We start from the raw sequence: 12,959 nt of genomic DNA, 5'->3' as shown, positions 1-12,959 counted from the left end.
GCTACACGTGAACTGAGTTAGGAAAGAGAACAGAGTCTCACATTTAGAAAACACTCTTATGCCTGCATAAAGGGGATGGAGAGGTGGGGTGATGCATAAAACCAGAGTTTGATATAAGCACAGGGACCGTTCCAAAAACCAACTTTGGAATAGACAAGACCTACACCTTCCTCAGTGAAAGAGACTCAAAACCCCATATTTCCCGCAGAGGAATATATCTGACTAGTAAGAATCTTAAAACCTATGTATTGATATGACTCCATAAGGGAATCAAGTGTGTCTAGAGTGGCATAAACATGGCAGCGAGAATCAGCTCAAACCCACTATAAAAAGGAATTTCAAAAGCAAAACCAAAAAACAGGGAAATTCTTTACAATTCCTTCAGGGTGTCTGAGGAAACCTGGAAAGACCCTATCTACAATGACAGCTGGATGTGGCATAAGGCTGGACACTTGGGACTGAGAGGATTGGTGAGATTGGGTGAGCAAATGCAGACCCTTTCAAGCAATAATGCATGGCCCCCATTCCATGGGTCCCAACTCTCCAGGTTCAAGGGAATATTACTACAGCTATAACATGTACAGGAAACCTAGAGAATGGACACACTGTGAATACGAAAGGTTTCTAAAACTCAACGAATAGTCCCTCTCCTGGTGCTCCAGTTTGACTTTCCAACTGCCTTACTATCAATCTCCCAACATGGAGAGACAGGCCCTTTAACCTCCTGGTTTGCACAGGTTCCCAATTTGGCAGAGGATGGAAGGGACGAGAGAGAACCCATGAGAGAGTAGCTGTTAGGCATTTGGACGGGCACATGTCACTCTAATTTCCCGGCAGGAAGAAGAATTAACCAAAGTCTCAGCCACCCACCGGGAACCAGTATAGGACATGATCCAAAATTTTGGACTTGCGTTCAGCTCACAAAAAACGACTTGAGAAATGGAGCTCAGGGGCACAGCAATTCACAAACTGGCAGAGTGATAAAGGACAACTATCGTCCAAAAATCTGTTGAGGGAAGTCAACGAGGCGGACTTGAAAGCGAGGCAAAATAGCAGGAAACAGATTTCAAGAGGTACGTTGGAATCGCCTGTAAAGCACAGGAAGAGGGGCACAACTTGGACAATGGTGCACTTGGCCAAAAAGGGCGTATGCGTTTTCTCCTGAATATATTCAGGAGAAAACGCATACGCCCTTTTTGGCCAAGCAAGCAAGCGGGCAATGCAAATCTGCACTACAAAGAAGTATCACTTCCCACCGGTCAAAAGGGACATCCACAAAATGTGTAAAAACCAGAAAGGCAAGACAGAACCTGGAGAACTGGGAGCCTTGTTATGCTGATGGGCGGGATGTAAATTGCCAACTGCCTCACTGGAGGAGTGCATTGTGTTCCCTAAAACAAGTAAACAACAGAGCTACAGAGCCAAGGCCACTTCCAGTCTAGGGAATATACCTTGGGAAAACTGAAAATCAATAAGAAAGAGCCACCTCTAAATTTAGGGCTGCACTGACTACAAGAACCTCAACTTGGGTACACCTTAAATATCCCAGGAAATATAAAAATGGTTCAAAACATTGTGGTACTTACGTACGATGGAATATCCCTCAGCCATGAAATCAATGTCATAAGACCAGTAGCAGCAAAGTGAGTGGATTCAGGTACGATGATTCTAAGTGAAATAAGTCACACAGAAAAAGAAACTTATCATAAGATATCACTTATGAAGATCCTGTAAACATGGCTACACGTGAACTGAGTTAGGAAAGAGAACAGAGTCTCACATTTAGAAAACACTCTTATGCCTGCATAAAGGGGATGGAGAGGTGGGGTGATGCATAAAACCAGAGTTTGATATAAGCACAGGGACCGTTCCAAAAACCAACTTTGGAATAGACAAGACCTACACCTTCCTCAGTGAAAGAGACTCAAAACCCCATATTTCCCGCAGAGGAATATATCTGACTAGTAAGAATCTTAAAACCTATGTATTGATATGACTCCATAAGGGAATCAAGTGTGTCTAGAGTGGCATAAACATGGCAGCGAGAATCAGCTCAAACCCACTATAAAAAGGAATTTCAAAAGCAAAACCAAAAAACAGGGAAATTCTTTACAATTCCTTCAGGGTGTCTGAGGAAACCTGGAAAGACCCTATGTACAATGACAGCTGGATGTTGCATAAGGCTGGACACTTGAGACTGAGAGGATTGGTGAGTTTGGGTGAGCAAATGCAGACCGTTTCAAGCTATAATGCATGGCCCCCATTCCATGGGTCCCAACTCTCCAGGTTCAAGGGAATATTACTACAGCTATAACATGTACAGGAAACCTAGAGAATGGACACACTGTGAATATGAAAGGTTTCTAAAACTCAACGAATAGTCCCTCTCCTGGTGCTCCAGTTTGACTTTCCAACTGCCTTACTATCAATCTCCCAACTTGGAGAGACAGGCCCTTTAACCTCCTGGTTTGCACAGGTTCCCAATTTGGCAGAGGATGGAAGGGACGAGGGAGAACCCATGAGAGAGTAGCTGTTAGGCATTTGGACGGGCACATGTCACTCTAATTTCCCGGCAGGAAGAAGAATTAACCAAAGTCTCAGCCACCCACCGGGAACCAGTATAGGACATGATCCAAAATTTTGGACTTGCGTTCAGCTCACAAAAAAAGAGTTGATAAATGGAGCTCAGGGGCACAGCAATTCACAAACTGGCAGAGTGATAAAGGACAACTATCGTCCAAAAATCTGTTGAGGGAAGTCGACTAGGCGGACTTGAAAGCGAGGCAAAATAGCAGGAAACAGATTTCAAGAGGTACCTTGGAATCGCCTGTAAAGCACAGGAAGAGGGGCACAACTTGGACAATGATGCACTTGGCCAAAAAGGGCGTATGCGTTTTCTCCTGAATATATTCAGGAGAAAACGCATACGCCCTTTTTGGCCAAGCAAGCAAGCGGGCAATGCAAATCTGCACTACAAAGAAGTATCAATTCCCACCAGTCAAAAGGGACATCCACAAAATGTGTAAAAACCAGAAAGGCAAGACAGGCCCTGGAGAACTTGGAGCCTTGTTATGCTGATGGGCGGGATGTAAATTGCCAACTGCCTCACTGGAGGAGTGCATTGTGTTCCCTAAAACAAGTAAACAACAGAGCTACAGAGCCAAGGCCACTTCCAGTCTAGGGAATATACCTTGGGAAAACTGAAAATCAATAAGAAAGAGCCACCTCCAAATTTAGGGCTGCACTGACTACAAGAACCTCAACTTGGGTACACCTTAAATATCCCAGGAAATATAAAAATGGTTCAAAACATTGTGGTACTTACGTACGATGGAATATCCCTCAGCCATGAAATCAATGTCATAAGACCAGTAGCAGCAAAGTGAGTGGATTCAGGTACGATGATTCTAAGTGAAAGAAGTCACACAGAAAAAGAAACTTATCATAAGATATCACTTATGAAGATCCTGTAAACATGGCTACACGTGAACTGAGTTAGGAAAGAGAACAGAGTCTCACATTTAGAAAACACTCTTATGCCTGCATAAAGGGGAAGGAGAGGTGGGGTGATGCATAAAACCAGAGTTTGATATAAGCACAGGGACCGTTTCAAAAACCAACTTTGGAATTGACAAGACCGACACCTTCCTTAGTGAAAGAGACTCAAAACCCCATATTTCCCACAGAGGAATATATCTGACTAGTAAGAATCTTAAAACCTATGTATTGATATGTCTCCATAAGGGAATCAAGTGTGTCTAGAGTGACATAAACATGGCAGCGAGAATCAGCTCAAACCCACTATAAAAAGGAATTTCAAAAGCAAAACCAAAAAACAGGGAAATTCTTTACAATTCCTTCAGGGTGTCTGAGGAAACCTGGAAAGACCCTATCTACAATGACAGCTGGATGTGGCATAAGGCTGGACACTTGGGACAGAGAGGATTGGTGAGATTGGGTGAGCAAATGCAGACCCTTTCAAGCACTAATGCATGGCCCCCATTCCATGGGTCCCAACTCTCCAGGTTCAAGGGAATATTACTACAGCTATAACATGTACAGGAAACCTAGAGAATGGACACACTGTGAATACGAAAGGTTTCTAAAACTCAACGAATAGTCCCTCTCCTGGTGCTCCAGTTTGACTTTCCAACTGCCTTACTATCAATCTCCCAACTTGGAGAGACAGGCCCTTTAACCTCCTGGTTTGCACAGGTTCCCAATTTGGCAGAGGATGGAAGGGACGAGGGAGAACCCATGAGAGAGTAGCTGTTAGGCATTTGGACGGGCACATGTCACTCTAAATTGCGGCAGGAAGAAGAATTAACCAAAGTCTCAGCCACCCACCGGGAACCAGTATAGGACATGATCCAAAATTTTGGACTTGCGTTCAGCTCACAAAAAACGAGTTGAGAAATGGAGCTCAGGGGCACAGCAATTTACAAACTGGCAGAGTGATAAAGGACAACTATCATCCAAAAATCTGTTGAGGGAAGTCAACGAGGTGGACTTGAAAGCGAGGCAAAATAGCAGGAAACAGATTTCAAGAGGTACCTTGGAATCGCCTGTAAAGCACAGGAAGAGGGGCACAACTTGGACAATGATGCACTTGGCCATAAAGGGCGTATGCATTTTCTCCTGAATATATTCAGGAGAAAACGCATAAGCCCTTTTTGGCCAAGCAAGCAAGCGGGTAATGCAAATCTGCACTACAAAGAAGTATCATTTCCCACCGGTCAAAAGGGACATCCACAAAATGTTAAAAACCAGAAAGGCAAGACAGGCCCTGGAGAACAGGGAGCCTTGTTATGCTGATGGGCGGGATGTAAATTGCCGACTGCCTCACTGGAGGAGTGCATTGTGTTCCCTAAAACAAGTAAACAACAGAGCTACAGAGCCAAGGCCACTTCCAGTCTAGGGAATATACCTTGGGAAAACTGGAAATCAATAAGAAAGAGCCACCTCCAAATTTAGGGCTGCACTGGCTACAAGAACCTCAACTTGGGTACACCTTAAATATCCCAGGAAACATTAAAATGGTTCAAAACATTGTGGTACTTACGTACGATGGAATATTCCTCAGCCATGAAATCAATGTCATAAGACCAGTAGCAGCAAAGTGAGTGGATTCAGGTACGATGATTCTAAGTGAAATAAGTCACACAGAAAAATGAACTTATCATAAGATATCACTTATGAAGATCCTGTAAACATGGCAACACGTGAACTGAGTTAGGAAAGAGAACAGAGTCTTACATTTAGAAAACACTCTTATGCCTGCATAAATAGGATGGAGAGGTGGGGTGATGCATAAAACCAGAGTTTGATATAAGCACAGGGACCGTTCCAAAAACCAACTTTGGAATAGACAAGACCTACACCTTCCTCAGTGAAAGAGACTCAAAATCCCATATTTCCCGCAGAGGAATATATCTGACTAGTAAGAATCTTAAAACCTATGTATTGATATGACTCCATAAGGGAATCAAGTGTGTCTAGAGTGGCATAAACATGGCAGCGAGAATCAGCTCAATCCCACTATAAAAAGGAATTTCAAAAGCAAAACCAAAAAACAGGGAAATTCTTTACAATTCCTTCAGGGTGTCTGAGGAAACCTGGAAAGACCCTATCTACAATGACAGCTGGATGTGGCATAAGGCTGGACACTTGGGACTGAGAGGATTGGTGAGATTGGGTGAGCAAATGCAGACCCTTTCAAGCAATAATGCATGGCCCCCATTCCATGGGTCCCAACTCTCCAGGTTCAAGGGAATATTACTACAGCTATAACATGTACAGGAAACCTAGAGAATGGACACACTGTGAATACGAAAGGTTTCTAAAACTCAACGAATAGTCCCTCTCCTGGTGCTCCAGTTTGACTTTCCAACTGCCTTACTATCAATCTCCCAACTTGGAGAGACAGGCCCTTTAACCTCCTGGTTTGCACAGGTTCCCAATTTGGCAGAGGATGGAAGGGACGAGGGAGAACCCATGAGAGAGTAGCTGTTAGGCATTTGGACGGGCACATGTCACTCTAATTTCCCGGCAGGAAGAAGAATTAACCAAAGTCTCAGCCACCCACCGGGAACCAGTATAGGACATGATCCAAAATTTTGGACTTGAGTTCAGCTCACAAAAAACGAGTTGAGAAATGGAGCTCAGGGGCACAGCAATTCACAAACTGGCAGAGTGATAAAGGACAACTATCGTCCAAAAATCTGTTGAGGGAAGTCAACGAGGCGGACTTGAAAGTGAGGCAAAATAGCAGGAAACAGATTTCAAGAGGTACCTTGGAATCGCCTGTAAAGCACAGGAAGAGGGGCACAACTTGGACAATGGTGCACTTGGCCAAAAAGGGCGTATGCGTTTTCTCCTGAATATATTCAGGAGAAATCGCATACACCCTTTTTGGCCAAGCAAGCAAGCGGGCAATGCAAATCTGCACTACAAAGAAGTATCATTTCCCACCGGTCTAAAGGGACATCCACAAAATGTGTAAAAACCAGAAAGGCAAGACAGGCCCTGGAGAACTTGGAGCCTTGTTATGCTGATGGGCGGGATGTAAATTGCCAACTGCCTCACTGGAGGAGTGCATTGTGTTCCCTAAAACAAGTAAACAACAGAGCTACAGAGCCAAGGCCACTTCCAGTCTAGGGAATATACCTTGGGAAAACTGAAAATCAATAAGAAAGAGCCACCTCCAAATTTAGGGCTGCACTGACTACAAGAACCTCAACTTGGGTACACCTTAAATATCCCAGGAAATATAAAAATGGTTCAAAACATTGTGGTACTTACGTACGATGGAATATCCCTCAGCCATGAAATCAATGTCATAAGACCAGTAGCAGCAAAGTGAGTGGATTCAGGTACGATGATTCTAAGTGAAAGAAGTCACACAGAAAAAGAAACTTATCATAAGATATCACTTATGAAGATCCTGTAAACATGGCTACACGTGAACTGAGTTAGGAAAGAGAACAGAGTCTCACATTTAGAAAACACACTTATGCCTGCATAAAGGGGAAGGAGAGGTGGGGTGATGCATAAAACCAGAGTTTGATATAAGCACAGGGACTGTTTCAAAAACCAACTTTGGAATTGACAAGACCGACACCTTCCTTAGTGAAAGAGACTCAAAATCCCATATTTCCCACAGAGGAATATATCTGACTAGTAAGAATCTTAAAACCTATGTATTGATATGTCTCCATAAGGGAATCAAGTGTGTCTAGAGTGGCATAAACATGGCAGCGAGAATCAGCTCAAACCCACTATAAAAAGGAATTTCAAAAGCAAAACCAAAAAACAGGGAAATTCTTTACAATTCCTTCAGGGTGTCTGAGGAAACCTGGAAAGACCCTATCTACAATGACAGCTGGATGTGGCATAAGGCTGGACACTTGGGACTGAGAGGATTGGTGAGATTGGGTGAGCAAATGCAGACCCTTTCAAGCAATAATGCATGGCCCCCATTCCATGGGTCCCAACTCTCCAGGTTCAAGGGAATATTACTACAGCTATAACATGTACAGGAAACCTAGAGAATGGACACACTGTGAATACGAAAGGTTTCTAAAACTCAACGAATAGTCCCTCTCCTGGTGCTCCAGTTTGACTTTCCAACTGCCTTACTATCAATCTCCCAACTTGGAGAGACAGGCCCTTTAACCTCCTGGTTTGCACAGGTTCCCAATTTGGCAGAGGATGGAAGGGACGAGGGAGAACCCATGAGAGAGTAGCTGTTAGGCATTTGGACGGGCACATGTCACTCTAAATTGCGGCAGGAAGAAGAATTAACCAAAGTCTCAGCCACCCACCGGGAACCAGTATAGGACATGATCCAAAATTTTGGACTTGAGTTCAGCTCACAAAAAACGAGTTGAGAAATGGAGCTCAGGGGCACAGCAATTCACAAACTGGCAGAGTGATAAAGGACAACTATCGTCCAAAAATCTGTTGAGGGAAGTCAACGAGGCGGACTTGAAAGTGAGGCAAAATAGCAGGAAACAGATTACAAGAGGTACCTTGGAATCGCCTGTAAAGCACAGGAAGAGGGGCACAACTTGGACAATGGTGCACTTGGCCAAAAAGGGCGTATGCGTTTTCTCCTGAATATATTCAGGAGAAATCGCATACACCCTTTTTGGCCAAGCAAGCAAGCGGGCAATGCAAATCTGCACTACAAAGAAGTATCATTTCCCACCGGTCTAAAGGGACATCCACAAAATGTGTAAAAACCAGAAAGGCAAGACAGGCCCTGGAGAACTGGGAGCCTTGTTATGCTGATGGGTGGGATGTAAATTGCCAACTGCCTCACTGGAGGAGTGCATTGTGTTCCCTAAAACAAGTAAACAACAGAGCTACAGAGCCAAGGCCAGTTCCAGTCTAGGGAATATACCTTGGGAAAACTGAAAATCAATAAGAAAGAGCCACCTCCAAAGTTAGGGCTGCAGTGACTACAAGAACCTAAACTTGGGTACACATTAAATATTCCAGGAAATATAAAAATGGTTCAAATCATTGTGGTACTTACGTACGATGGAATATCCCTCAGCCATGAAATCAATGTCATAAGACCAGTAGCAGCAAAGTGAGTGGATTCAGGTACGATGATTCTAAGTGAAATAAGTCACACAGAAAAAGGAACTTATCATAAGATATCACTTATGAAGATCCTGTAAACATGGCTACACGTGAACTGAGTTAGGAAAGAGAACAGAGTCTCACATTTAGAAAACACTCTTATGCCTGCATAAAGGGGATGGAGAGGTGGGGTGATGCATAAAACCAGAGTTTGATATAAGCACAGGGACCGTTCCAAAAACCAACTTTGGAATAGACAAGACCTACACCTTCCTCAGTGAAAGAGACTCAAAACCCCATATTTCCCGCAGAGGAATATATCTGACTAGTAAAAATCTTAAAACCTATGTATTGATATGACTCCATAAGGGAATCAAGTGTGTCTAGAGTGGCATAAACATGGCAGCGAGAATCAGCTCAAACACACTATAAAAAGGAATTTCAAAAGAAAAACCAAAAAACAGGGAAATTCTTTACAATTCCTTCAGGGTGTCTGAGGAAACCTGGAAAGACCCTATCTACAATGACAGCTGGATGTGGCATAAGGCTGGACACTTGGGACTGAGAGGATCGGTGAGATTGGGTGAGCAAATGCAGACCCTTTCAAGCAATAATGCATGGCCCCCATTCCATGGGTCCCAACTCTCCAGGTTCAAGGGAATATTACTACAGCTATAACATGTACAGGAAACCTAGAGAATGGACACACTGTGAATACGAAAGGTTTCTAAAACTCAACGAATAGTCCCTCTCCTGGTGCTCCAGTTTGACTTTCCAACTGCCTTACTATCAATCTCCCAACTTGGAGAGACAGGCCCTTTAACCTCCTGGTTTGCACAGGTTCCCAATTTGGCAGAGGATGGAAGGGACGAGGGAGAACCCATGAGAGAGTAGCTGTTAGGCATTTGGACGGGCACATGCCACTCTAATTTCCCGGCAGGAAGAAGAATTAACCAAAGTCTCAGCCACCCACCGGGAACCAGTATAGGACATGATCCAAAATTTTGGACTTGCGTTCAGCTCACAAAAAACGAGTTGAGAAATGGAGCTCAGGGGCACAGCAATTCACAAACTGGCAGAGTGATAAAGGACAACTATCGTCCAAAAATCTGTTGAGGGAAGTCAACGAGGCGGACTTGAAAGCGAGGCAAAATAGCAGGAAACAGATTTCAAGAGGTACCTTGGAATCACCTGTAAAGCACAGGAAGAGGGGCACAACTTGGACAATGGTGCACTTGGCCAAAAAGGGCAATGCAAATCTGCACTACAAAGAAGTATCACTTCCCACCGATCAAAAGGGACATCCACAAAATGTGTAAAAACCAGAAAGGCAAGACAGGCCCTGGAGAACTGGGAGCCTTGTTATGCTGATGGGCGGGATGTAAATTGCTAACTGCCTCACTGGAGGAGTGCATTGTGTTCCCTAAAACAAGTAAACAACAGAGCTACAGAGCCAAGGCCAGTTCCAGTCTAGGGAATATACCTTGGGAAAACTGAAAATCAATAAGAAAGAGCCACCTCCAAAGTTAGGGCTGCAGTGACTACAAGAACCTAAACTTGGGTACACATTAAATATTCCAGGAAATATAAAAATGGTTCAAATCATTGTGGTACTTACGTACGATGGAATATCCCTCAGCCATGAAATCAATGTCATAAGACCAGTAGCAGCAAAGTGAGTGGATTCAGGTACGATGATTCTAAGTGAAATAAGTCACACAGAAAAAGGAACTTATCATAAGATATCACTTATGAAGATCCTGTAAACATGGCTACACGTGAACTGAGTTAGGAAAGAGAACAGAGTCTCACATTTAGAAAACACTCTTATGCCTGCATAAAGGGGATGGAGAGGTGGGGTGATGCATAAAACCAGAGTTTGATATAAGCACAGGGACCGTTCCAAAAACCAACTTTGGAATAGACAAGACCTACACCTTCCTCAGTGAAAGAGACTCAAAACCCCATATTTCCCACAGAGGAATATATCTGACTAGTAAGAATCTTAAAACCTATGTATTGATATGACTCCATAAGGGAATCAAGTGTGTCAAGAGTGGCATAAACATGGCAGCGAGAATCAGCTCAAACCCACTATAAAAAGGAATTTCAAAAGCAAAACCAAAACACAGGGAAATTCTTTACAATTCCTTCAGGGTGTCTGAGAAAACCTGGAAAGACCATATCTACAATGACAGCTGGATATGGCATAAGGCTGGACACTTGGGACTGAGAGGATTGGTGAGATTGGGTGAGCAAATGCAGACCCTTTCAAGCAATAATGCATGGCCCCCATTCCATGGGTCCCAACTCTCCAGGTTCAAGGGAATATTACTACAGCTATAACATGTACAGGAAACCTAGAGAATGGACACACTGTGAATACGAAAGGTTTCTAAAACTCAACGAATAGTCCCTCTCCTGGTGCTCCAGTTTGACTTTCCAACTGCCTTACTATCAATCTCCCAACTTGGAGAGACAGGCCCTTTAACCTCCTGGTTTGCACAGGTTCCCAATTTGGCAGAGGATGGAAGGGACGAGGGAGAACACATGAGAGAGTAGCTGCTAGGCATTTGGACGGGCACATGTCACTCTAATTTCCCGGCAGGAAGAAGAATTAACCAAAGTCTCAGCCACCCACCGGGAACCAGTATAGGACATGATCCAAAATTTTGGACTTGCGTTCAGCTCACAAAAAACGAGTTGAGAAATGGAGCTCAGGGGCACAGCAATTCACAAACTGGCAGAGTGATAAAGGACAACTATCGTCCAAAAATCTGTTGAGGGAAGTCAACGAGGTGGACTTGAAAGCGAGGCAAAATAGCAGGAAACAGATTTCAAGAGGTACGTTGGAATCGCCTGTAAAGCACAGGAAGAGGGGCACAACTTGGACAATGATGCACTTGGCCAAAAAGGGCGTATGCATTTTATCCTGAATATATTCAGGAGAAAATGCATACGCCCTTTTTGGCCAAGCAAGCAAGCAAGCGGGCAATGCAAATCTGCACTACAAAGAAGTATCACTTCCCACCGGTCAAAAGGGACATCCACAAAATGTGTAAAAACCAGAAAGGCAAGACAGGCCCTGGAGAACGGGGAGCCTTGTTATGCTGATGGGCGGGATGTAAATTGCCAACTGCCTCACTGGAGGAGTGCATTGTGTTCCCTAAAACAAGTAAATAACAGAGCTACAGAGCCAAGGCCACTTCCAGTCTAGGGAATATACCTTGGGAAAACTGAAAATCAATAAGAAAGAGCCACCTCCAAAGTTAGGGCTGCACTGACTACAAGAACCTAAACTTGGGTACACATTAAATATTCCAGGAAATATAAAAATGGTTCAAAACATTGTGGTACTTACGTACGATGGAATATCCCTCAGCCATGAAATCAATGTCATAAGACCAGTAGCAGCAAAGTGAGTGGATTCAGGTACGATGACTCTAAGTGAAATAAGTCACACAGAAAAAGGAACTTATCATAAGATATCACTTATGAAGATCCTGTAAACATGGCTACACGTGAACTGAGTTAGGAAAGAGAACAGAGTCTCACATTTAGAAAACACTCTTATGCCTGCATAAAGGGGATGGAGAGGTGGGGTGATGCATAAAACCAGAGTTTGATATAAGCACAGGGACCGTTCCCAAAACCAACTTTGGAATAGACAAGACCTACACCTTCCTCAGTGAAAGAGACTCAAAACCCCATATTTCCCGCAGAGGAATATATCTGACTAGTAAAAATCTTAAAACCTATGTATTGATATGACTCCATAAGGGAATCAAGTGTGTCTAGAGTGGCATAAACATGGCAGCGAGAATCAGCTCAAACCCACTATAAAAAGGAATTTCAAAAGCAAAACCAAAAAACAGGGAAATTCTTTACAATTCCTTCAGGGTGTCTGAGGAAACCTGGAAAGACCCTATCTACAATGACAGCTGGATGTGGCATAAGGCTGGACACTTGGGACTGAGCGGATTGGTGAGATTGGGTGAGCAAATGCAGACCCTTTCAAGCAATAATGCATGTCCCCCATTCCATGGGTCCCAACTCTCCAGGTTCAAGGGAATATTACTACAGCTATAACATGTACAGGAAACCTAGAGAATGGACACACTGTGAATACGAAAGGTTTCTAAAACTCAACGAATAGTCCCTCTCCTGGTGCTCCAGTTTGACTTTCCAACTGCCTTACTATCAATCTCCCAACTTGGAGAGACAGGCCCTTTAACCTCCTGGTTTGCACAGGTTCCCAATTTGGCAGAGGATGGAAGGGACGAGGGAGAACCCATGAGAGAGTAGCTGTTAGGCATTTGGACGGGCACATGTCACTCTAATTTCCCGGCAGGAAGAAGAATTAACCAAAG

This window comes from Mesoplodon densirostris, unplaced genomic scaffold, assembly GCF_025265405.1.
Source record: "Mesoplodon densirostris isolate mMesDen1 unplaced genomic scaffold, mMesDen1 primary haplotype scaffold_46, whole genome shotgun sequence".
Classification (NCBI taxonomy): domain Eukaryota; kingdom Metazoa; phylum Chordata; class Mammalia; order Artiodactyla; family Ziphiidae; genus Mesoplodon; species Mesoplodon densirostris.
This window is presented reverse-complemented; position numbering follows the sequence as displayed.